Raw genomic sequence first — 26091 nt, forward strand, 5'->3', positions numbered from 1 at the left:
CTGGTATCATAAGATTGTCTGTCTGGAGCAGGAGGAAACAGGCCGAGGAAGAGTCTCCATTCTGTGGTATATCTTCACAATCACAGTTTATAAATTAGTTTTGGTTTCTCACCGTCCCAGAAGTCTGTTCTGTATTATTGATTATTGTAGTAGAAGAGAAAGGCTTTTTCTGCTACTGGAAAGGAATGTTAATTGTGTCAGTTTTCCCTTACTTATACCAATGTGAGGCAAACACCATAATGAACACAAACTCCATGTGGAAATCTTGGAAAGTATGTGCTTTCTAGATGGCAAAGCCTTTTGGGCATACTCCGCTCATATGCCATAGAGACCACCATGTTGTTGTTGTTTTTATTGTTAACTCATAGTAGTTAATCACTACAATAAGAATTAATATTTATTGAGCATTCTCAAGCTAAGCATTGTGTTGAGAAAAAACTTATTTAAGCCATTGGTGTATGAGTTAGGTGCTATTATAACTCTCATTTTATACATAGTGGAACTTGAAGGGGTTAAGTAACTTGTCTAAGATCATTCAATTAATAAATATGTGGAAAAAGGACCTCACTAGATTTGATGCCAGATCTCATGTCATTAAAATCCTACAGTCTCTTCTTCTCTATGCCTTTTACCTGGACTGAGACAGTCCCCCAAGATCTTTCTTCTGTTCTTGATAGCTTCCACAACCCATTCTGTTCTGGGCTTTTGTTCACAACCAACATCTACAAAGAAGTGAGATACCTTTTAACTTTTTTTCCCACTATTCCTCTTCTTATACAGAACATAAGTGTGTAGGCTATATAGTTTTAAGGATTTTATTGCCTTCATAATGAGAAAACCAGGTATCTAAAACTGACTAACATGGAGAAAGTAACCAACTTTTAAAAATATATATATATATATATAATTATGTTTAATAAATAGATGTCATACTATATTTAATAAAATTACTGCATTTAATATTAAAATACATATTTTAAAGATATATTACTAAGGTCTTAAAATTGTGTTTTATAATCCCTGAATTCTTTACCATATTGTAAGGTAAGTCCAAGGGAGTTTCTCTGGATTTTGTACATTTTGAGTCGAGTAGGGGGAGGGGGATTGGGACCAGAGAAATAAGCAGGCATTCTCACATAGGTTTTTCCTGAACCTCCCCCCAAGCCCTTTCTTTAACATCCTTGCCAGTGCTTGCCTTCCTCTCAACTTCTCATCCAGCTCGATCTCAGTTCCTATCAATTGCATCTTCTAAGTAGCCCTGTATTTGGTGACTTCTTCCTGCTTTTACTGTTACCACCTTTAGTATTACCTGATGTTTTTGAATTACATACTAAAGATAGTAGAGATATACAGAAGGCATTTAACGCAAGGAAGTGGCATAATCACATATGAATTTCAGAGTCATCATTCAGACAGATAAGCAGAGGACAGATTTGAAGGGAAACCAGAGGCAATGAGATAAATGAGATAAGGATGAATTAAATAAAAAGCATAGGAGCACTGAATACGGTGAAGGCAAATGATGGAAACTTCTGTATTGGTTTCTCTTCCTGTTCTTTGCAGATTACAAATTCATTTAACATTCATTCAGTAAATGTGTACTGAGCACCCAACCATGTGAGAGATGTGTTGCTAGGCTATGGCAACACAATAGTGAAGAGAACAGAACACAAAAATGCCTCTAGGTAGCTAATGCTTTGTGTTGTTGGCCACCATTATACTTTTACATAAATGAATGCTCTGAGAGACTATTTTACTAAACAAATTAAAAAATGTATTCCTGTGTAGGTCACTGATTTGGGGATGAGGACACGGCACCAGGAGAGGAGAAGTCATGAAGACAAACCTTCCCTGCCTTGTGGTCTTAACTAGGTTTCCCCCAGACAGAAGGGAGGTAGTTGGCCATTAGTTACCATTAAATAGAATCATATATTCAGATTTTTTAGATGTGCTGTCATCCAGCATATAGTAAACTCAAGAATGAATAGAATATAAGTCAGCTAAGTCTGAATTTGGAAAAAGGAAAAATAAAAGACTGCTATCTCTAAAGAAATGTAGGTAGAAGCCCAGGTCAGAGGCTTGCCATCTCTAGGAGGGTCACCAGGTCATGATGCTTGGGAGTGGATGGTTATCCAAAGAGAATCCAAAGATGAAATGGCTAAAGAATTGTGAAAGAAAACAACTATGGCTAGGCTACTGTGAACGTGGTATTGGGCTTGAAAGCAACAAACTTAAGTTTGATGCCCTGCTATGTTCTGCACAAACTGTATGATTTTAAGCACACGAGACAGTCCTTCTGAGCTTGTTTTCCTATCTTTAAAAATGATACATTAACACTTACTCTAATCGCACTACAGCATAATGTGAAAAGTCAAGATTAGAGTGAGAGGCTAATAAAAAGCTATATTTTATCAGTTTTATCTTTCTGAAGCTACTTCAAATTAGTTTTTAAGAGAAAGATTACAGATGTATGACTGGAATTATATATAATACACATAAAAGAAATTATTGCTATTATCCACTACCATGTCCATGCCTAAAAACAGGGACTGTATTTTTTTGCTTTTTATCATTATTTTTATTGAAGTATAGTTGATTTACAATATTACATTTATTTCTCCTATGAAGCACAGTCCTGTAGAGCACAGTGATTCAGTTATATATATATATATATATATATACACACACACACACAATTCTTTTTTTATATTTTTTTTCATTATGGCTTATTTTAAGATTATTGAATACAGTTCTCTATTCTACACAGTAGGACCTTGTTGCTTATTTATTCTATGTGTAAAACTTTATATCTGCTAACCCCAACCACCCACCCCATCCCTCCACCAACCCTCTCTCCCTTGGCAATCACCAGTCTATTCTCGATGTCTGTGAGTCTGTTTCTGTTTAATGGATAAGTTCAATTGTGTCATATTTTAGATTCCATGTTTAAGTGATATCATATAGTATTTGTCTTTCTGATTTACTTCACTTAGTATTATAATCTAATCTCTAGTTGTATACATGTTGCTGCCAATGGCATTATTTTTTTTAATGGCTGAGTAGTATCCAGACAGAACTATAATTTAAGAAGATACATGCACCCCTGTGTTTATAGCAGCGCTATTACAATAGCCAAGCCGTGGACAACATAGGTTGCTAAATGCCCACTGACAGATGATTGGATACAAAACATGTGGCAGATATATATATACAAAGGGACCATTCTTAAATCATTTAGAATCCCAAGAATCTTATACATAATCAGTTCAGTCTCTCAGTCGTGTCCAACTCTTTGCAACCTCATGGACTGCAGCACACCAGGCTTCCCTGTCCATCACCAAGTCCTAGAGCTACTCAAACTTATGTCCCTAGAGTCGGTGATGCCATCCAACTATCTCATCCTCTGTTGTCCCCTTCTCCTCCCACCTTCAATCTTTCCCAGCATCAGGATCTTTTCAAATGAGTCAGTTATTCGCATCAGGTGGCCAAAGTATTGGAGTTTCAGCTTCAGCATCAGTCCTTCCAGTGAATATTCAGGACTGATTTCCTTTAGGAAAATTGTATATAATCAATTATCATTAAATATTGGTTGGATGAGTGAATAAAAGCACACACACACACAAAAAAAAGAAACGTTTCTAGTTTTCCTAGGACTGACTCTGGAGAAAGTATCAGTGGCCTTCCAGATCTTTCTAGGGATGAAGAAATGAAGTCAGAATTTGTGTGACCTATTTTATAGTAGTTTAAAACTGGTTGGTACTGTACCTCAACTTAATTTGCAAATTGTCTAGTTTCTTGCTCTTCAAAGTATACTTCTAGAACAATACTAGTCTGCAAGCTCTTTGTCACTGGTCTGTGACAATGTAAGTACAGAAATTAAGAGTAAGCATTTAGAAATGCTAGCAGCAACTTGACAGTGTAAATTTACATCTATTGAATCTTTTTAAAAGTTGGCTTGTATTTTTTCTTTTACATTTATTTTTCCATATATTCATTTTATTATATGTTGCAAAATAATTGGTATATGGCAGAGTAGAGTTGGGGGAGAGTCATCCTTCACTAAAGGCAGTCTGAGAAGCAGTGACCTGGTTTATCATTCTAGTTGTTTTCAGTCACTAAGTCATATCCGACTATTTGCGACCCCATGAACTGCAGCATGCCAGGCTTCCCTGTCCTTCACTATCTCCTGGAGTTTCCTCAAATTCATGTCTATTGAGTAGGTGGTACCATCCAACCATCTCATCCTCTCTCGTCCCCTTCTCCTCCTGGCTTCAGTGTTTCCCAGCATCAGGGTCTTTCCCAATAAGTCAGCTCTTTGCATCAGGTGGCCCAAGTATTGGAGCTTCAGCTTCATCATCAGTCCTTCCAATGAATATTCAGGACTGATTTCCTTTAAGATTGACTGGTTTGATCATCTTGCTGTCCAAGGGACTCTCAAGAGTCTTCTCTAGCACCACAGTTCAAAAGCTTTCAAAAACTATATGTGATTATACTAAAGATGTCATATCCATGGGCACTCTATAGTTTTTATGATTCCTGTAAATTAAAATTGGTGTAAGCGCAAATAAACCAGTCCTGGTTTAAATAATTACCATAATGCTTAGTCTAGGGGACTAGGGAGCTGATGTCTCATGGTATCATGGAAAAAATCAATAAGAACCAAAATTTTATCCAGTTCCTCCATCTACTAATGGCATGGTCCTAGTTGAGAAGGAATTCTTTAACACTGTTCTCCTACTCGTAAAATGGGCATAGTTATTTCTGTATTAAAGAATTTTGAAGCATAATTGGCTCTACAGAGGTTGCTTAGTACAGGATCTGGCACAGAGGGGAAGCTAGTTTTCAGTATTATGATAGTTGTTTTGGCAGATCCTCTGGGTAAGGGAATAGGGTCAGTCGGCTCTGATGGCATAAAACAGCACAGATTCTAGTGGACAGTTGAAGCTCAAATAGTTCTGACCATGGCTGCTAGTGTGTATTGATGATTCGTAGCTTTAGTGGCATACATAACACCTAGGAATCTTATTAAGGTGTAGTATTTAGTAGATCTGGAGCCCAAGAGTCTACAGTTCTAAGTAACTTCTGGATAGCGTGAATTCTGCTAGTCCGCAGACAGTACTTAGGGTAGCAGGGTCATAGACTAAGGTTCCAGCTTTAGCAGGTAAAATACCACGAGGGCATGCACACTGGACCCTGTCCCCAGAGTTTCCATCTAGTAGTTCTTACAGTAGTTGAATGGATGGATGCCATTGGATGTGACCTGAAAATGTACATCTCTAACAAGTTACATCAGCATTAGGTGTTATTGTAGTTAATGACTAGGGAACCACACTTTGAGAACTGTTGCCCTGGACTGTGTGGCAGACATCTTGGCTTCTTCATTGACCTTAAACAAATGACCTGATTTGCCTCAGTTTCCTCAGTTATAAAATAAGGATAAACTGAATAATTCATAAGAATCCTTCTAGTACTAAAATCTATCCATTCCTCCTGGCCTTTGTCTCAAAATAAACAAATATGCTGCATTGGTGACTCTGAAATGTACGTAAATACATTTTTACCAATAGTGTTTCCTTCATTCAAAAATGACCAATAATGACACAGGTTTACTTATGGAAGAACACCTGTCAGCATCTTTTTTTGCCTTGATATGTGCTAAGGCTAATTGAGAACTGATTTTCTAAAAAATAAAAATCAGAACCTAGAAGTCTTGATCCTTCTGCCTGCTGTCCTCAAGAACAATGCAACAAAGAGCTCTTCTTTTTTCACTTAGAGTATTCCAGACTAGCCTTAATAATTGTTGTTTAGTAGCCAGAAACTATACTGTGTACTTGATGTGGATCATCCTATTTAGCCTTCACAACTACTGTAAGAGGTAGTTACTAATCTCATTCATTTAAGTAGAAAACTAGGAGATTTAAAGTAAGTTACCCAGGTGTGTACAGTGGTAGTGATGGAGCTAAAATTAATTCCTAGCCTGGGAGAGCAACCTAGACAGCATATTAAAAAGCAGAGACATTACTTTGCCAAGAAAGATCTGTATAGTCAAGGCCATGGTTTTTCCAGTAGTCATGTGTGGATGTGAGAGTTGAATTATAAAGAAAGCTGAGTGCTAAAGAATTGATGCTTTTGAATCATGGTGTTGGAGAAGACTCTTTAGAGTCTTTTGGACTGCAAGAAGATCCAACCAGTCCATCCTAAAGGAAATCAGTCCTGAATATTCATTGGATGGACAGATATTTAAGCTGAAACTCCAATCCTTTGGCCACATGATGAGAATTGACTCACTGGACAAGACCCTGATGCTAGGAAGGATTGAAGGCAGGAGGAGAAGGGGATGACAGAGGATGAGATAGTTGGATGGCATCACGGACTCAATGGACATGAGTTTGAGTAAGCTCTGGGAGTTGGTGATGGACAGGGAAGCCTGGCATGCTGCAGTTTGTGGGGTCTCAAAGAGTCAGACGTGACTGAGCAACTGAACTGATCTGAGCCTGAGAGATGGCAGAGACCACATTGTTAACCACTGAGGATGCAGAACAGAGAAGAAGAGAAAAAAAAGGAGGAGAAGGCTGATTGATGCTTTCAAGTTTACTAATCCCTAATAATGGAGTCTAATGACAGAGTCAAAAACTACAACGAGGTTGAAAGATTTCAAACAGAAAAGAGTGTAAATCTATGATTTCAAGAACATTTTAAACTAATCCATGGTGACAAAAGTCATAGCAGTGGTTAACTCTGGGGAGAAATGGGGGAGTATGGGAAGAAGGAAACTTTCTAGGGTGAGTGAAAATATCTGGATATTGGTCACAAGGGCTTCCCAGGTGGCACTAGTGGTAAAGAACCTGCCTGCCAGTTGAGGGGACACAAGAGATGTGGGTTTGATCCCTGGGTCGGAAAGATCGCCTGGAGTAGGAAATGGCAATCCATTTTTGGCAATCCAATCAGTATTCTTGCCTGGGAAATCTCATGGATAGAGGATCCTGGCGGGTTACAGTCTATAGGATTGCAAAGAGTTGGACATATTTGAAGCTTAGCACTGAACTGAAGTGGTCACAAGGGCATATATATATATATATATATATATACACATACACATGCAAAACCTCATTGAGTTCTGCCTGTAAGATTTGTGTACTTTAATGCTTGTTAATTCTACTTCAGTTAAAAAAAAGGTACCTGAGAGCAAAATGCATGTGCATACACATACATGTAGGCCAACATTTTCTAATTTATATTTAAACCATATATTAATGATTCCTCACTGAGCTTCTATAGGTCAGTCAGAATTACCACTCCATTTCACAGATGAATTAAGCAAGGTAAAGAAATCCATAGTGCATGACTGACTTTCTAGTTCCCAACATTCTTCATAACTTTATATTAGTTAGACAATGTGAGCTTTTATGCTTGTGGCTAGACACATTTGTAAAAAAATACAAAATTAAATATAAAATGTATAGTCCTAAGCCATAAACTATAGTCTTTTCACCAGCATGTGATTTTAGGTAGTATGTTCAGGATGTTTCTAAAGGGATAGTTGTTTTCAGTGAACTGCTTTATTTGTTAATGTTCAGTTCACCTATACTTTTCTTATCTTGGTTTATGATACTATATCTCCTTATTTCTTTGTAAGTTAATGGAAGATAATTCCCTGAGAATCCCATTTGCTATGTCCATCCAATCATAAGGTCACTTAATTTAGTGCCCTTATTAAGTACCACTCTAAAGTTTAATAATTTTGCTGGCACCAACACTTTGCCATTTCTCCCCCAATGTATTTTGTGTAATTTATTCTTGTTACAACTCATCCCCCTTCATCTGCCCATAAACTGCAGTCATGATATTTCATGATATTGCCAGCACCATATAATTTACAAACGGCCTTGCATACCTAAAGGTCTGTTTAGAAAGAAAGAATAAATTGTTGCAGAGAGAGCTTGGTTAAACAAGTGGAATCAGGAAGTTTCATTAGCGAGAGCTCAAAGAGATTTTTATAGTGGTAGTTTCTTATTCTTAGGCAAGGAACAGATACTTGCAGAGGGAAATAAAGCAGGCGGCTATTTTGTGTTCCTAATTAAATTGTTTGCCACCAGTGGCAAAACAGAATCTGCCACTGTTAAATAGGCAACATCAAGGTAACTGGCATTGGTTCCTAAAAATATGTCAGTGCAAAGATTAATAAGAACAATTCTCAGAGAAAGGACTACAAACCTAAACAAACAAACAAAAAATAAATGAATACCTTTGAAGTACTTTTTTTTGTGTGCATGAGAGATCTGCCTTAAATGTTGAAATGAACAAAAGCCTAGAATTCACAGGCGGCAACATTTTAAATCTATCCTCTGAGGAGTGGGTAATTCTCTAAGCTACAGAATGGGAATCCACCGCTGTCCCCACGCCTTGAGGCGCAGTGCCTGTTAAATGAATCCGGAGTACAGACCGTAAGAGAAAAAGTCCAGCTCTGTCTCCTCCCTACATTACAATTATGAACTGGATTTTCTATTCTTTCTGCATGGGTTTCATTAAAAATAACTGTGTTATCACTAAATGTACTGGAAAATAAATATTTTAACTGCAAACTCCTTTTCATTTTCTGTTTTGGAATAGTACAATACTAGTGTTATTTTTAAATATTTTAAAAATTATATTTGTTACATAAAGTGTGAGAACTTGTGAGTCTTATCTCTGCTTTGAGAAAACGTGTTTCCCCAGTAAAGGTGTCATTCTTTTAGGTATGTTTGTCTATTCATGTTATGACTGAGAAATAATGAACAAATAATGCTAAGGTTTAACCGGTGTTTACAGATTCCCATTTTAAGACACATTCAGAAACTTTAAGAATTAAATAATTCTCCTCCCCCCATCTTGAAATTACAAAATCAAGTGAGGGGGGAAAATATTTACTTCCTATAATTTTAAATAAGATTTAAGTCCTTTAAGATTTACTTGCTAATACTGCTGCCTGATTTTAGCTTCCAGAATAGCAGTAAGTAAAAAAAAATTTTTAATAAAAAATCAAATATAAATGAAAAACACTCCCTCATATTAAGATAGGAACCCCCTGGTGTTTGAAGCTGAAATTCAGGAGAGAATCTCACACACTCTCAAATATGGTATCATTACTTTCCTTTAGCAGAAGGGATATGATAGGGCTGACAAATGTGATCTCTGTTGGCAGAAAAGAGAATGGGATCAGCTCCTTTTATAAACACATGAAAAAGCCTGTATAACTTTAGAAATCTTGATGTGATTGAAGATTAGTAGATTTTAGCAGATCTCTCTTTTAGACAGTTTTCCGCTATCCTTTGATAAGCCACTTCATTTTGCCATCTCAGGATACCAGTGGGGGTGGCTGGTATTTTTTCTTGCTGTGTGAATGACATCACAGAACTGGCATACCCCAATAGCAGATAAAAGGCGCTACATCCACAGAGCCATGGGCACCTCTAGGATCTGGGAAAGCAGGAAGGAAAGAACACAAACATGCAAACTCCTGGTTAGGTGGCTTTCATTCTCTAGGTGTTTATTATTTGTATGTTTATTTTTAAAGAAAGACATTTTCTGTCTCAGATTCTGGAAATTAATGTAGGGTGGTTTTCTTCTTTGCTTGAGAAATGTGATTGTAAATGTCACTTCTGTGTTCATGAAATGCTGATATTAAGAAAATATATCATGATCCACAAAAACCTAGACACTGATTTTGTTAGCTGTTTTGCATATAAAATATGTTCATAAGGTGGTACAAATAATTCTACATATGGCTTAATAATCAGCCTATGTATGTGCTATTGAAAGACATAGTATTTAAGAATTACAATATATTCCTGTTTTCCTAAGAAAATTATGGAGTGCATTTAATTAATGCTGAAATGCAATAGAATTCCTATGGAAATACTTATGACATCCACATGCATACCAAATAAGTTCATGATGATCAGTGTTATTACAGTGAATACCAAATGAATTAATAATGCTGGGACACTCAAAATGAAGTGTTACCAAGTGTTGTGGTATAACAAATATGGTTAAATATTATGTGATTAAAGTTATTATAGGGCTTCCCTTGTGGATCAGCTGGTAAAGAATCTGCCTGCAATGCAGGAGACCTGGGTTCGATCCCTGGGTTGGAAGGATCCCCTGGAGAAGGGAAAGGCTACCTGCTCCAGTATTCTGGCCTGAGTCTCAGTCAAAAGAAAGCAAAATTTCATGTCTCTTGTAGGGAGTTAAGAGGGTAATCTGCTCTTTCTAAGCACTGTGATTCTTAACTTTGAACAGTCCCTGAAAGTATTTTCCCACGTACTATGTACTATAACCATTTAAATCACCTTGGTGCCAAGTGGCAGAGGAGGTAGGGGAGGGTGGGTGGAATGATGCGGTTGTGGGGTGGGAGGTAGGTGGGGGAGGAGCAACAGAGCATACCTCAAGAATTCAGCAAGTTGTAAGTGTGTGTATAATTTTCTGTAGTTTGCATATTAAGAAAAGGAGTTTTCAGCTTAATTATTCTCCTCTAATGACAAGCTTATTAAGATAACTATTTAATATGTATTTCAAGACAGTGAGGCAGTGATAAACAAGGATAGTTTCTTTAGTTTTCTAGCTGAAGTCCCACTTTTCTGTGTCAGACATTTTCTGTGTCATAACAATTTCTAAAATAAGTTGTTTTTTATACTGTATCCCAACTATATTTGTGTAAATTATCTCCACACGTTCTGTTGTAGAAAAACTGGACTCTACGTCTGCATTGTATTATTTATGCACTTAGATGTAATACATCGTAACAATTCATGTCTATTACAGATTTAGTAAGACGTGAAGGCATAAGTGGATTTAATCAGACATGTAATTATTTTTATGCCTCCAACTCAGAAATATGTGTAAATGAATTTATGGTTATTTGGCAATCAGTGGAAATGGTCTTTATAAATGTTGAAACAGCTGCTGGCAAATATATTTGCAAAAGAAGGAAAACGGCACTTATCTTCTTGTTGGGTAAATGATAAAGGAATTATTGTTAGCTGCGTGCAGTACCCTAGCTGCTAAATATTTGCTTCATCATCCTTAATATCACATAAATATACCCTAAACATAAGAAAAACCTTGAGTTTCTTTCCTTCTGTGATAACGGAACACACTTTTTTACAGGAGGATTTTTAGAACACATCTGTATTCTAAAAAGCTTTTTCTCTAAGTCTGAGCAGTTTCTGTCATGCTGTTTGACTTTTACATTCCCATTTATTCTGTTATTTGTGGTATCATTCCAGTTCTTGAGGTAGAACACTCTTATTTAAAATAATGGGCCATGATAATGCACACACTTCAGATATGTTGATTCTGGTGTCTATTAGGATTTCTCACTGCCGCTTTTACAATAGCTTTGAGACATTTGTAAAACTTTTCTGCCACAGAGTAAAATGCAATCCCTGTACTACTAGATTATGACTTTGCTGTGTTGAAATGTCTAATAAATTACATATCAGTAAATGTAGATCTTGGACGAATACTCCGAGAAGATCTAATTTTCTTGAAGTGCATCTTTTTCCATTCTTTCAGATATTCAGTTTAAATTTAATGCCTTTGACTGATGAAAAATTAATAGCCCCAGCACCTGAAATTTTCTTTATTCCCGGTAACAGAGAAAAAAAGCTAGATCTCTCTAATGTGTCAATTATGACCCTGATAGATTACCATATGAAGAATTATTTCATTTTTCTTGGATCAAATATAAAACAGCTATAATATATTTAAGTTGTACTAAAACAGTCACACTGAAGACACTCCCGCACACAGTGTGAGGACAGGCAACATAAATAAGGCTGTCACTACCTCTACAAGGCAAGCTCGGATTTGAGCATGCATCTGGGTGTTATGCAAATGATGATTTCCTATACTAACCCTTTGAGTGATACTCAAATAATAACACACCACTGGCTTAAAAGTCACTTGCATCAGACTTTTATAAATCACGGGGTTCTCTTTCACTCAGGTATGTTGTTTCAACGATCAGTAGCATTTCCAATGAATTACACACTGACCAGTTGGAAGAGCTTCTGCCTGTTACTGGAGCAAACTCTTTGCAAACCTCGTCTGTCAGATGCAGCACTCCCAGCCCTCAGCCCCCTCACCGGAGCTGAGTTCCTTGGCAAACGATAGACTGCCCTCTGTTGATGGAAAAAACAATGCTCAGTGCAGGACACATGGAGAAGCTTTCAGATAAGTCGCAAAGCTGCGATTAGCTGGTACACATTTGTAATGGGAAAAAAATCGCATTTTAAGCTATAAAAATATTGATTTAATGGGTACTGATAGAGCAAAACTGTTGCAAATTCAGAGAGTTCAGAGGCAGTTGTAGAATTATATCTATTTACACACACACAGCTTATTTTTCAGTTTCTACATAGCTGGAAATGCTAGGTAAGATGATTTCTTTTTATTCTGCGAAGATACTGATTTACCTACACACACTGTGCTTCCATTCAATTATTTCTGAAGCTGAATTGAAAACTTGGCATGAATAATAATCCCAAATGCTCAGGGTCTATAATTTAAATAATTTTAAAGTGAAAAACTGTAACAAGCAACTCAAATGAATAGGGAAATTTCTAATTCCCTCAGGCTCAAGGAAGGGTGGGGGTGTTTAGACAGAAAGCAAAATCGAGGAGAGCAGCCTCCAGCGCTGTCTCTGCAGGGCGAGAAAAATGGATAACCTGGTTTGCTGTTAATGGCTTTCAAATGATGTTCTAGTGAGCCCTTATAAAACAGTAAATTTTATTGCAGTCTTAAAGCAGTCTTTCACTGATGCTTTCACTTTTCACAGTCTTTCACTTTTTCTTTCTTCATTTCTATATTTCCATTTACTTTGAATTGGAAGGTGGAGGGGGGTTGTAATCAAATCTCACAGAAGTGACAGCTTTCTATTTTAAATCCATTTCACATGTTAATTAGTTTAAAAGCAAACTTGAAAAAATGTTAACTTGCACCAAATACAGGAAGCATTTTAATTTGTGTGACTTCCTTGCCTATTTTGGATAAAGACACTTACATTACTACTGCATGTTTCAAATATCTTCAGTCTAAGAGACTGAATGTGGGTGATCTTTGTGTATTTTAGATACACAAAGCTGTAAGCTGCTCTTGTGCTTAAATCTGAGTATCTGCAACCACAAAATTAACCTTATGTAGGAATTTGATTGCAGTCTTCAATTCCACTGTTAGAAACGGAGAGGTTCCCCTCCTCCCCCCCGCCCGAGGTTCTATTTGGATGCTAAATGAAATTGAGACTTAATAAACTAATACAGTTATGTAAAGTCTAAAAATAAAATAAAATTTAAAAAAAAAAGAAAAAAAATTAATTAATCTTTATGCTATTGCCAGAAGACAGTGCTACCAAGAAAAGAAAGGGGGTATGTTAAATTGGATTTTCTAGATATGTTATCAGTATTGATGAAATTGATCAGATAAATTACTCAGTAACACTTTTCATTTTTCTTACAGAGAGGCTAAGAGGTGGTTTTTTGTTTTTAAGTAGTTTACTTAAAGCTTTAAGGAGTCTTTCTTTAGGAAGTTTTTCTTGACTTCTTTAAAAAACCCAATCTTTTTCTATTTGAAATAACTTTGTTAATGTGAATTCAAATTTTCACAAGATTTGTTTGCATAAGGATGGGACATATGCTGAGGAAATAATTTAAAATGTGAGTTGAAATTCTCATTGACAATGATCTTACTAATGGGGCTGGTGATGCTTCAGAAGTTGATGTACACAGCCTAAATAGCTGAATGAAAACTGAAAAATTCAGTTAGCATACCTGAGATATTAGCTCACTAGAACCTCTTTATTAGGAAGAATTGCAAACAGGAGAATGAGATCCTGATGGATTGACAATGTACCGGACTTTGTTAAGATTCCAAAGTGTTTTATCAATAGTCCTTAAACATGCTTCCTATTTTACCCATCTTAGCTCTTATACATTGATGTGGTATTTTTTTAGCTTTTTTCTCCCCAAAGCAATATAATATGTTTTTTTAATTAAAAATATAATTATCTCATTTTGATTTCTTTTTTCAAATAGTAAAATTAACACTTAGGGACAGAGAACAGAACCTAAGTGTGATAAACATTTTATTTGTTGTTATTGCTTAACAGTGAAAAAACAACACAATTATTAAAATGCAGATGTGTAGAAAATGAAAATAAAGTTCACAGAACTTTTTGCTTTGCTTCCACTACTGTAATTGAAGCTTGAAACTAAAATAAATTTACATTTCAAGGAAAAACACGTTTTAAAAATTAGAAATAGCTAAACTTGTTTTAATTTGCTTTTACATTTAATAAAGAGTATTTAACTGACTTTTCTCCTTTTCCCAAATATTAGTGTTATTTACATGGATTGAATTGTAAAATAGTTTTATGATACTTGCAATATTTATAAAGCAAATTTAAAGAGGTGCTAAATATTTTAGAAACAGCCCACCAGAGGGCAGTCAGCTTTTAGTCTAACAGATTTGAAGTAGATAAATTTATTGGTATCGTTGGATTTTAAGTAAAATATCTATTTAAATTACATTTCTTTTTGCGTCTACAAGTTGAATGAAATAAGTCATGGCTTCACATTGAGAAGGTTAAGACCTCAAACATTTTGAGTAAAAACTATTAAAGGGTGAACAATTCTAACTTCTGCTCTCTGAACACCCTCACACTCAGTTTTTCCATTGTGATATTTATTTTTAGTCATAAAGCAAGATTTGTTTTGATTTGAGATGCCTTAGGACATCAATATTTTTTAATCAATACTGACTTTAGGACAACTTCTTATGGAGAGAGTCAAAGACAGAGACAAATTGTGGGGTAGCGTGGAAGAAGGAAGGAAAGGAGGTTAAGAAAAGAAAGATTTTGTTTTCTTGCTCACCTCTGTCTCACTCTGTCTTACTCATTCCAAACGCATCTAGTATGGTTTTATTGGTGAATAGTGTGCTTAATAATGCAGATTATTGTACAGATTATACAGAGGAAATTCTGGAACCTGTGTTTGGAGATTGTATGATTAGTTCATGGTTTGTTTCTCTGTGCAGATACCATAGGTGTGGGCACTGAATATCCTCTCATTATCTTAGTAGTGGGAGATAATATTATTTATTTAGAAGAGTTCAAAAGCACTGAGATTCTTGCATATACAGTTTGTTTAAAATAAGGAAGAGCCACTGAAGTTTGGATAATATTTTGTCGTTCTTATTTGCAAAACTCTGGTTGTTACAATTCTAAGGCCTAGAAACAAAATGCTCCTCTAAAGCCTGCAAAAGAGAACATGAGTAATAATAATTCCTTATGAGGGCTTAAATGCTTTCACATATTCTCTCACTTGGTTTTCTATAATAGCCCTACAAGATATTGAGACCCAGGTTAAATCACTTGGCTATGATAACAGAACTGAGACCTAGATCTCATCCTCATGTTCTTCATTATCTTGTCCTGGAATTGGAGAAACCAAGAAAGAAGATAGAGTTGTGGATCCTCCAAGGGTCATTTGTTTATTTTTATTGTTTTTGTCAAAATGGAAACCAAATTTTTGCAATTATAAAAATCACCTATGTTTATAGGAAATAAGGATCTCCCAGCCACAGCAATTAGTTGTTGTTGTAATTCAGTCACTCAGTCGTGTCTGGCTGTTTGTGATCCCATGGACTGCAGCACGCCACGCTTCATGCATTGGAGAAGGAAATGGCAACCCACTCCAGTATTCTTGCCTGGAGAATCCCAGGGACTGGGGAGCCTGGTGGGCTGCCGTCTATGGGGTCGCACAGAGTCAGACACAACTGAAGCGACTTAGCAGCAGCAGCAGCAGGCTTCCCTGTCCTTCACCATCTCCCAGAGCTTGCTCAAACTCATGTCTGTTGAGTCAGTGATACCATCCAACCATCTCATCCTCTGTCATCCCCTTCTCTTCCTGCCTTCAATCTTTCCCAGCATCAGGGTCTTTTTGAATGAGTTGGCCCTTTGCATCAGATGGTCAAAGTATTGGAACTTCAACATCAGTCCTTCCAATGAATATTCGAAGTTGATTTCCTTTAGGATGGACTGGTTTGATATCCTTGCAGTCCAAGGGACTCTCACAAGTCTTCTCCAGCACCACAGTTCAAAAGCATCAATACTTCAGTGCTCAGCTTTCTTTATGGTTCAACTCTCACATCCAAACATGACTACTGGAAAACCATAGCTTTGACTAGATGGAACTTTGCTGGCAAAGTAATGTCTCTGCTTTTTAATATGCTGTCTAGGTTTGAAATAGCTTTTCTTCCAAGGAGCAAGTGTCTTTTAATTTCATGGCTGCAGTCACCATCTGCAGTGATTTTGGAGCTCAAGAAAATAAAAGTCTGTCACTGTCTCCATTGTTTCCCATTTGTGTGCCATGAAGTGATGCAACCAGATGCCATGATCTTTATTCTTTGAATATTGAGTTTTAAGCCAGCTTTTTCAATGTCCTCTTTCACCTTCATCAAGAGGCTCTTTAGTTCCTCTTCATTTTCTCTGATTAGGCTGGTGTCATCTGCATATCTGAGGTTGTTGGTATTTCTCCCGTCAATCTTCATTCCAGCTTGTGCTTTATCCAGCCTGGCACTTCTCATGATATACTCTGCATATAAGCTAAATAAGCAGGGTGACAATATACAGCCTTCCTTTCCCATTATTGAACCAGTCCATTGTTCCATGTCTGGTTCTAACTGTTGCTTCTTGACCTGCATACAGATTTTTCAGGATGCAGGTCAGGTGGTCTAGTATTCTCATCTCTTTAAGAATTTTCCATAGTTTGTTGTGATCCACACAGTCAAACACTTTAGCATAGTCAGTGAAGTAGAAGTAGATTTTTTTTTGAAATTCTCTTGCTTTTTCGATGATCCAGTGGATGTTGGCAATTTGATCTCTCGTTTCTCTGCCTTTTCTAAACCCAGATTGAAGATCTGGGAGTTCTCGGTTCACATACAGTTGAAGCAGTTAATACTCTTAACATTATGATATATATGTTTCCAGATATTTCCCCTGCATGTGTACATATTTTTTAAAAAATGGGATCACAATACATACCCTGTTTCATAGCCTCTTCTATTCACATTATATATATATATATATATAATTTTCACATATATATATATTCACATTATATATCATGAACACCTTTTCACATCATATTGATAATCAAAGCTAACATCCGCTGAGTGCTCACCATGCACTCAGTTCAGTTCAGTTCAGTTGCTCATTCGTGTCTGACTCTTTGCGACCCCATGAATTGCAGCATGCCAGGCCTCCCTGTCCATCACCAAATCCTGGGGTTTACCCAAACTCATGTCCATCGAGTCGGTGATGCCATCTAGCCATCTCATCCTCTGTCATCCCGTTCTCCTCCTGCCCCCAATCCCTCCCAGCATCAGGGTCTTTACCAGTGAGTCAACTCTTCGCATGAGGTGGCCAAAGTATTGGAGTTTCAGCTTTAGCATCAGTCCTTCCAATGAACACCCAGGACTGATCTCCTTTAGGATGGAGTGGTTGGATCTCCCTGCAGTCCAAGGGACTCTCAAGAATCTTCTCTAACACCACAGTTCAAAAGCATCAATTCTTCGGCACTCAGCTTTCTTCACAGTCCAACTCTCACATCCATACATGACCACAGGAAAAACCATAGCCTTGACTAGACGGACCTTTGTTGGCAAAGTAATGTCTCTGCTTTTGAATATGCTGTCTAGGTTGGTCATAACTTTCCTTCCAAGGAGTAAGTGTCTTTTAATTTCATGGCTGCAATCACCATCTGGCCTTGGAGTATGGAATGAAGCAGGGCAAAGACTAGTAGAGTTTTACCAAGAGAACATACTGGTCATAGCAAATGCCCTCTTCCAACAACACAAGAGAAGACTCTACACAAGGACATCACCAGATGGTCAATACCGAAATCAGATTGATTATATTCTTTGCAGCCAAAGATGGAGAAGCTCTATACAGTCAGCAAAAACAAGACCAGGAGCTGACTGTGGTTCAGATCATGAACTCCTTATTGCCAAATTCACCATGCACTAGGTGCCCTTCTAAGCATTTTACATGAATTATTGCATTAATTCTCATAATATCCCTCTCAAGTAGGTAATATTGTTTCCTCATTTAGTAGAAGAAAGAGGAGATTAACTATTGGGTGACACACAGAGCTTATATCTTGACCCTTTGACTTTTTAAAGGCGTTAAAGTATTCTACTACATGAACCATTTAACCATTCTTCATTGGTGAGCAACTCTCAGTTTCTGAAAAGCAGAATTTCCAGAAAGGGAAACTCTAGTTCCAAAATAGTATTCTTTGATCTGTACAGGTAGACCTTAAACCATTCTGAGGTGTTTTTTTTTTTTTTTTCTTTTTCTTGTTCTAAGTATCGCTGTTTCCTTGTTGTTGTTGACCCCTTTCCTCTTCACTAATTCCAGAAAAATGACCCATATCCGTTTTTCAGGACTTCTGAACCTACCCCTTACCACTGCCACTGAGAGACAGTAGTTAAAACTCAGAAGTAAGATGCCCAGAGTTTAAACCTTGACTATGCTATTTACCAACAGGGTGCCCTTAGGTATTACTTAATTTCCTCAGGCTACATTTTTCTTATCAACAAAATAAGGAAAGGCATCTACCTCACAGAGTTGTTTGAAAAATGGCATATGCAATGAGCCTGGCAAATAGTAAGTTTTCAATATATTTGGGAAGAAAGTGTCCCATTACTGCTTGATTGGGGGCCTTAAGGTGAAATGGAGTGAGAAAAGTGTATCCTATGTTGTTATAAAGACAAACTCCCATCTAAATACTAGGCTTCTAAGGACATTGAAAATTCCAAGTCTCCTTATCTTGAGTGACACATGAAGGAAACTTGAAGTGAGTACCTTTCTTAAGTATGTTTGAATAGAAATTTGTTTTCTGCCATCCAGTTCAATAAAGTTGTGGGAGAAAGGAGGCAGAAGGAGGACAAAATAAACTACAAATTCCTTCCTTGACATCCTTCTTCTTGTAATGTCTCTAAATACTAAATTATGAAGATTTGAAATCGGTACTAAAACTCACATTCTGTCACCCAAGCTCTGAACTGTCTACAGCCAGTTCCAAGATGCTAATTCCAAGTCTGTTCCTCAAAACAATTTCTGTTTCAGACATAAGGCTCCACTATTAGCTGGCCCAGCTCAGTGACTGTCAGAATTTGAGATTATTAGTTCCCAAACCCATTGTTAGCAGGTAGAGCCAGAGCTGTTAGCTAAAACATCAGTGTTGTTCTTCTGAGCATCCAGGGTGTGGAATTGCTTCTGATGTGTGCAGTTGTAATTCCAGTTGCTGCACAGTAAGACTGAGTGTAAACAACTCTCAGAGACAGAGGTACTGATGAGAATTTGTCTAAATTGCATAGAATGGCAGAAATCCCCATAGCACCTGGTCTGAGGCTTGACCATGAATACCAATTGGTTTTCCACTTCTGTAATGGTCATTTTCCATTTATTTGTAGGAGAAATCCTTGAGCCTACACCAAAAATAGTACTTGATTAATAGGCACTCCTTGGGATTTAAAAACAATTAATTCAGCAGCAAGGTCTCTCTGGATGCATCTCCAGCTACTCCCGTTCTTAGTCAGAAACACGGTCAATGGAATAAGCCTTAGTAAAGAAGTTAACCCCTTGGAACCTAGGTAGCCTGATTACAAACTTCATTACATGTACTTTTCACAGGAATCCTCATAATCTGGCATTATGACATCTGGCCAAGCTTTAAAAGTTCATATGATATTATAACTCAGAGTGACAGAGCTGGTGTTCAGATCCAGGTCCTTTGAATCTATGCTCTGTACTTTTTCAATAATTCTGGAGCTACTTTCCCCCATGGCTTTTCCAAAGCTACCAATGAATGCAGATCCTCACAGTGCCCTGGATAAGGCCAAGGAATTCCATATTAAGAGGTTTCTCCTTCACTGGGGATGAGGTACTAAAGGTACTAAAACACACGTCAAAACTGACTTGTATAACGCTTACTTTTCCTGCCTGTATTTCAGAACATGATAAGGACCAGTCACGCTACCAACATTTAGGGCTAGAAAATATCCTGAAGTAATCCAATGGACCGTGTCCTTTTTTTTTTTCTTTGGTCAATATAGCAATCCCTGGATTTACATAGAAGATGCTCAGAAGGCCCTAGTGTCACAGTTAAGAACCGCATCTAGTTACTTACAACTGTTGGTGTAACTAGCCCTGTGAGGTGAAGGGAAGTTGCTTAGTCATGTCTGACTCTTTGCGACCCCATGTACTGTAGCCTACCAGGCTCCTCCATCCATGGGATTTTCCAGGCAAGAGTACTGGAGTGGGTTGCCGTTTCCTCCTCCAGAGGATCTTCCCGACCCAGGGATCGAACCCAGGTCTCCCACATTGTAGGCAGATGCTTTACCGTCTGAGCCACCAGGGAAGTCCCACTAGCTTATCTGTAAGCCAGATAAAAGCCACAGAAGAAATGCCTAGGTTTTCCACCTTGGTACTGTGGTTGCTAAGCAGACATGCTTCCTCTTCTAATGTTTTAGCATTTAAATTTTACTGTCTTCAGAGAGATGTTAATTTTCCTGTGCTTCATTTTCATTTTCAAATTTCTAGAGCTCAGTGACGGTCTTCTTTTAAAGTGTAATGAAGCAAAATTTTTCCCATGAAGTGTTGATCAGGGTAGGCTAGTATCAATACCAGACAATACCTAAATCTCAACAACTGCACAATATAGAGGTTCATTGCTCACTCATAGGATATGCCATCTCCATTTGCCTAGGGACTGCTTCATGTGGTTCTCACGCTGAGACCTGGCTGACAGAAAAGCCACTATCTGGAACATTCTGGTCACTGTGTCTGAGGAAAAGCAAGCTCTACAGGGGCTCCCAGCATCATTATTCCAGTCTGGAAGTGACTGTTTTTACAGCTCTTTCATAGGAACAAGTAAGAGGGCCTTTTCCTACCCACCACAAGAGGGCCAGAAAGCCTCGTCCCAGTGGAGCAGAAAGCTGGATAGAGTCAGCATGCCCCACTCATTGCCGGTGCTACCTGGAAAGTTTTTGCATTTTAGAGGGAAAAAAAAAGCCTCTTCAAGATTCTATGTTCTTCAGACTCTTGTCTTTTGCACATTCCTGTCCACATGAGAACGATTTTCAATATTGCAAGATGTGTAAGGAAAGGAAATTTGGGAACTAGGAACACACATTTTGAGATGGCTGTGTTCTACTTTCCAGTCAGAGCATAGCATCCAGACATCCTGTATGCAGTCATGCAGAGGAGTACTTAGTGTTAGGCAGGCAGCAGTGAGCCAGGGCACAGCCTGACAGTGTTTAGGAGAGACAACCCCTGCAGGTCCACGCTACACAGTGTGACAGGAAGGTAAGATGTCCAATCTCAGAATCGCACCCAACCCAGCTGGGGTGTCCAGGGGACTTCCCAGAGGAAGTTAAATGTACTACAGGAAGGAGGACATCATACATTTAGTGCATTTCTTTTCCATCTTCTCCCCCAAGCCTGGTTTCTTATTTTTATATAATTTTAAGAACACTTTTAGCCAAGTGTGTGAACTGCTATTACATAAGGAAATTATGGTATGCCAGCTCAATAGAATATATAGCCATCAAAGTGACAGTTATTGCCTCTTATTATTAAGTAAATGGACAGGATATAGAAGACAACATGAAAAATGGACACTTGAGATTTATGGATGGGATTGTGGGTAAAATTTCATCATGAGTTTTTAGCATGACTGTAATGTTAGCATGTTACTGTTAGGATGTAAGGCAATACCTGTACACATACCCACACACTATGCAGTCCTTTAACTGTGGCCTCAGTGTTCCTGCCAGGGAATAATTCTGAATCTGTTTAGCTTAGACATTTTTATATTTTTGATTTTGTGCCTTAATATCTACATTCTGTGAATCATCCATGGTACAAAGATTAAGATTTGAAACCTGGTTTTAACTATCTTCTATATGCTGATAACTACAAATTTAAAAATCTAGCTCTGGATGCAGATAATCCAACCCCCTACTCAACATCTCTGCTTAACTGTCTATAGAAATTTCCTTCCAATAAATAAATTCCAACAGCATATGAACAAAATTTATAAATGCAGAATTTTATGGTGCTGATACAAAAAAAACATATGTTAACTAAGATTAAGCTTGTACTGTATTCCTCAGTATTTTATTGCCTTAGCCAGGGTGTCAACTAACCATATAAATATCAAACATTAAGAAGTACAAATCAGCTTACTAAAATATCTGTCAGAGCTTTCCACATTTGTCAAATTTGATGTATTGCAACCTACAGGGGAAAACTTGTGTAGCAGAAACTCAAAAATAATTGAATAACCATATGAAAAAAGCTAGAATTTGAGTTATTACATAAGATTAAATGAAGAGAAAGAGAGTTAGGAAGACCAAATTATATTTACACACTTTTGTTTGTCACAAATTTTCTACATTTCTTAATGTCTCTAATTGTAGAGACATTAAGCTGTGTATTACTTATGAAGGAGTTTTCATCTAACTGGACATGTTCAGCTCAGTTCAGTTCAGTCATTCGGTCGTGTCTGACTCTTTGCGACCCCATGAATCGCAGCATGCCAGGCCTCCCTGTCTATCACCAATGCTGGAGTTTACTCAAACTCATGTGCATCAAGTCAGTGATGCCATCCAGCCATCTCATCCTCTGACGTCCCCTTCTCCTCCTGCCCTCAATCCCTCCCAGCATCAGGGTCTTTTCCAATGAGTCAACTCTTCGCATGAAGTGGCCAAAGTATTGGAGTTTCAGCTTTAGCATCAGTCCTTCCAATGAACACCCAGGGCTTATCCCCTTTAGGATGGACTGGTTGGATCTCCTTGCAGTCCAAGGGACTCTCAAGAGTCTTCTCCAACACCACAGTTCAAAAGCATCAATTCTTCGGCACTCAGCTTTCTTCACAGTCCAACTCTCACATCCATACATGACCACTGGAAAAACCATAGCCTTGACTAGACGGACCTTTGTTGGCAAAGTAATGTCTCTGCTTTTAAATACACTGTCTAGGTTGGTCATAATTTTCCTTCCAAGGAGTAAGCGTCTTTTAATTTCATGGCTGCAGTCACCATCTGCAGTGATTTTGGAGCCCCAAAAAATAAAGTCTGCCACTGTTTCCACTGTTTCCCCATCTGTTTCCCATGAAATGATGGGACCAGATGCCATGATCTTAGTTTTCTGAATGTTGAGCTTTAAGCCAACTATTTCACTCTCCTCTTTCATTTTCATCAAGAGGCTTTTTAGTTCCTCTTCAATTTCTGCCATAAGGGTGGTGTCCTCTGCATATCTGAGGTTATTGATATTTCTCTCAGCAATCTTGATTCCAGCTTGTGCTTCTTCCAGTCCAGCGTTTCTCATGATGTACTCTGCATATAAGTTAAATAAGCAGGGTGACAATATACAGCCTTGACATACTCCTCTTCCTATTTGGAACCAGTCTGTTGTTCCATGTCCAGTTCTAACTGTTGCTTCCTGACCTGCGTACAGGTTTCTCAAGAGGCAGAGCAGGTGGTCTGGTATTCCCATCTCTTTCAGAATTTTCCACAGTTTATTGGGATCCACACACAGTCAAAGGCTTTGGCATAGTCAATAAAGAAGAAATAGATGTTTTTCTGAAACTCTCTTCCTTTTTCCATGATCCAGCGGATGTTGGCAATTTGATCTCTGGTTCCTCTGCCTTTTCTAAATCTAGCTTGAACATCTGGAAGTTCACGGTTCTCATATTGCTGAAGCCTGGCTTGAAGAATTTTGAGCATTACTTTACTAGCATGTGAGATGAGTGCAATTGTGTGGTAGTTTGAGCATTCTTTGGCATTGCCTTTCTTTGGGATTGGACTTCCCCGGTGGCTCAGACAGTAAAACGTCTGTCTACGATGTGGGAGACCTGGGTTCAATCCCTGTGTCAGGAAGATCCACTGGGGAAGGAAATGGCAACCCACTCCAGTACTATTGCCTGGAAAATCCCATGGACAGAGGAGCCTACAGTCCATGAGGTAGGCTACAGTCCTAGAGGTAGGCTACAGTCCATGGGGACGCAAAGAGTCGGGCACGACTGAGCGACTTCACATTCACGTTCACGTTCTTTGGTATTGGAATGAAAACTGAAGTTTTCCAGTCCTGTGGCCACTGCTGAGTTTTCCAAATTTGCTGGCATATGGAGTGCAGCACTTTCACAGCATCATCTTTCAAGATTTGAAATAGCTCAACTGCAATTCCATCACCTCCACTAGCTTTGTTCATAGTGATGCTTCCTAAGGCCCACTTGACTTCACATTCCAGGATGTCTGGCTCTAGGTGAGTGAGCACACCATTGTGATTATCTGGGTTGTGAAGATCTTTTTTGTACAGTTCTTCTGTGTATTCTTGCCACCTCTTCTTAATATCTTCTGCTTCTGTTAGGTCCCTACTCTTTCTGTCCTTTATTGAGCCCATCTTTGCATGAAATGTTCCCTTGGTATCTCTGATTTTCTTGAAGAGATCTCTAGTCTTTCCCATTCTATTGTTGTCCTCTATTTCTTTGCATTGATTGCTGAGGAAGGCTTTCTCATCTCTCGTTGCTATTCTTTGGAACTCATTGAATACACATTCAAATGGGTATATATTTCCTTTTCTCCTTTGCTTTTCCCTTCCCTTCTTTTCACAGCTATTTGTAAGGCCTCCTCAGACAGCCATTTTGATTTTTTGCATTTCTTTTTCTTGATCCCTGTCTCCTGTACAATGTCATGAACCTCCGTCCATGGTTCATCAGGTACTCTATCAGATCTAGTCCCTTACGTCTATTTCTTACTTACACTGGATTTGATTTAGGTCATACCTGAATGGTCTAGTGGTTTGCTCCACTTTCTTCAACTGAAGTCTGAGTTTGGCAATAAGGAGTTGATGGTCTGAGCCACAGTCAGCTCCCGGTCTTGTTTTTGCTGACTTTATAGAGCTTCTCCATCTTTGGCTGCAAAGAATATAATCAGTCTGATTTCGGTGTTGACCATCTGGTGATGTCCATTTGTAGAGCCTTCTTTTGTGTTGTTGGAAGAGGGTGTTTGCATGACCAGTGCGTTCTCTTCGCAAAACTTTATTAGCCTTTGCCCTGCTTCATTCTGTACTCCAAGGCCAAATTTGCCTGTTACTCCAGGTGTTTCTTGACTTCCTACTTTTGCATTCCAGTCCCCTATAATGAAAAGGACATCTTTTTTGGGTGTTAGTTCTAAAAGGTCTTGTAGGTCTTTATAGAACTGTTCAACTTCAGCTTCTTCAGCATTACTGGTTGGGGCATAGGCTTGGATTACAGTGATATTGAATTGTTTGTCTTGGAAATAAACAGAGATCATTCTGTCATTTTTGAGATTGCATCCAAGTACTGCATTTCAGACTCTTTTGTTAACCGTGATGGCTACTCCATTTCTTCTAGGGGATTTCTGCCCACAGTAGTAGATATAATGGTCATCTGAGTTAAATTCACCCATTCCAGTCCATTTTAGTTTGCTGATTCCTAGAGTGTCGACGTTCACTCTGGCCATCTCCTGCTTGACCACTTCCAATTTGCCTTGATTCATGGACCTAACATTCCGGGTTCCTATGCAATATTGCTCTTTACAGCATTGGACCTTGCTTCAATCACCAGTCACATCCACAACTGGGTATTGATTTTGCTTTGGCTCCATCCCTTCATTCTTTCTGGAGTTATTTCTCCACTGATCTCCAGTAGCATATTGGGCCCCTACTGACCTGGGGAGTTCCTCTTTCAGTAGCCTATCATTTTGCCTTTTCATATTGTTCATGGGGTTCTCAAGGCAAGAATACTGAAGTGGTTTGCCATTCCCTTCTCCAGTGGACCACATTCTGTCAGACTTTGGACATGTTTAAGTTATATTAAAAGTATGTTTCAGTCTGTTGGCTAGTTGTTATTCTTTGAAACAACTAGCCAACAGACTGAAACATACTTTTAATATAACTTAATAATAAAATAAAGTTTTAAATTTAATACACAAATCATTCACTTAAAATTTTTTTTAAGTTTTTAC

General features: G+C 38.1%; 1 protein-coding gene across 8 annotated transcripts in view; it reads left to right on the forward strand.

Annotated features, from left to right (window-relative positions):
• Positions 1 to 26091, forward strand: part of LOC129659005 (histone H3.3A-like) — a 247000-nt gene that overhangs the window by 44939 nt on the left and 175970 nt on the right. For 2 of the 8 annotated variants that reach the window (XR_008717725.1, XR_008717717.1), the window contains exon 5: positions 1789 to 1910. The exons of the other annotated variants lie outside the window; for them this stretch is intronic. The gene's annotated coding sequence lies outside the window, so the exon portion shown is untranslated. Of the gene's footprint in view, positions 1 to 1788; positions 1911 to 26091 lie in introns of those variants that run through there. 8 annotated transcript variants of the gene reach the window in all.

The sequence above is a fragment of the Bubalus kerabau genome, chromosome 8, assembly GCF_029407905.1.
Source record: "Bubalus kerabau isolate K-KA32 ecotype Philippines breed swamp buffalo chromosome 8, PCC_UOA_SB_1v2, whole genome shotgun sequence".
NCBI lineage: Eukaryota > Metazoa > Chordata > Mammalia > Artiodactyla > Bovidae > Bubalus > Bubalus kerabau.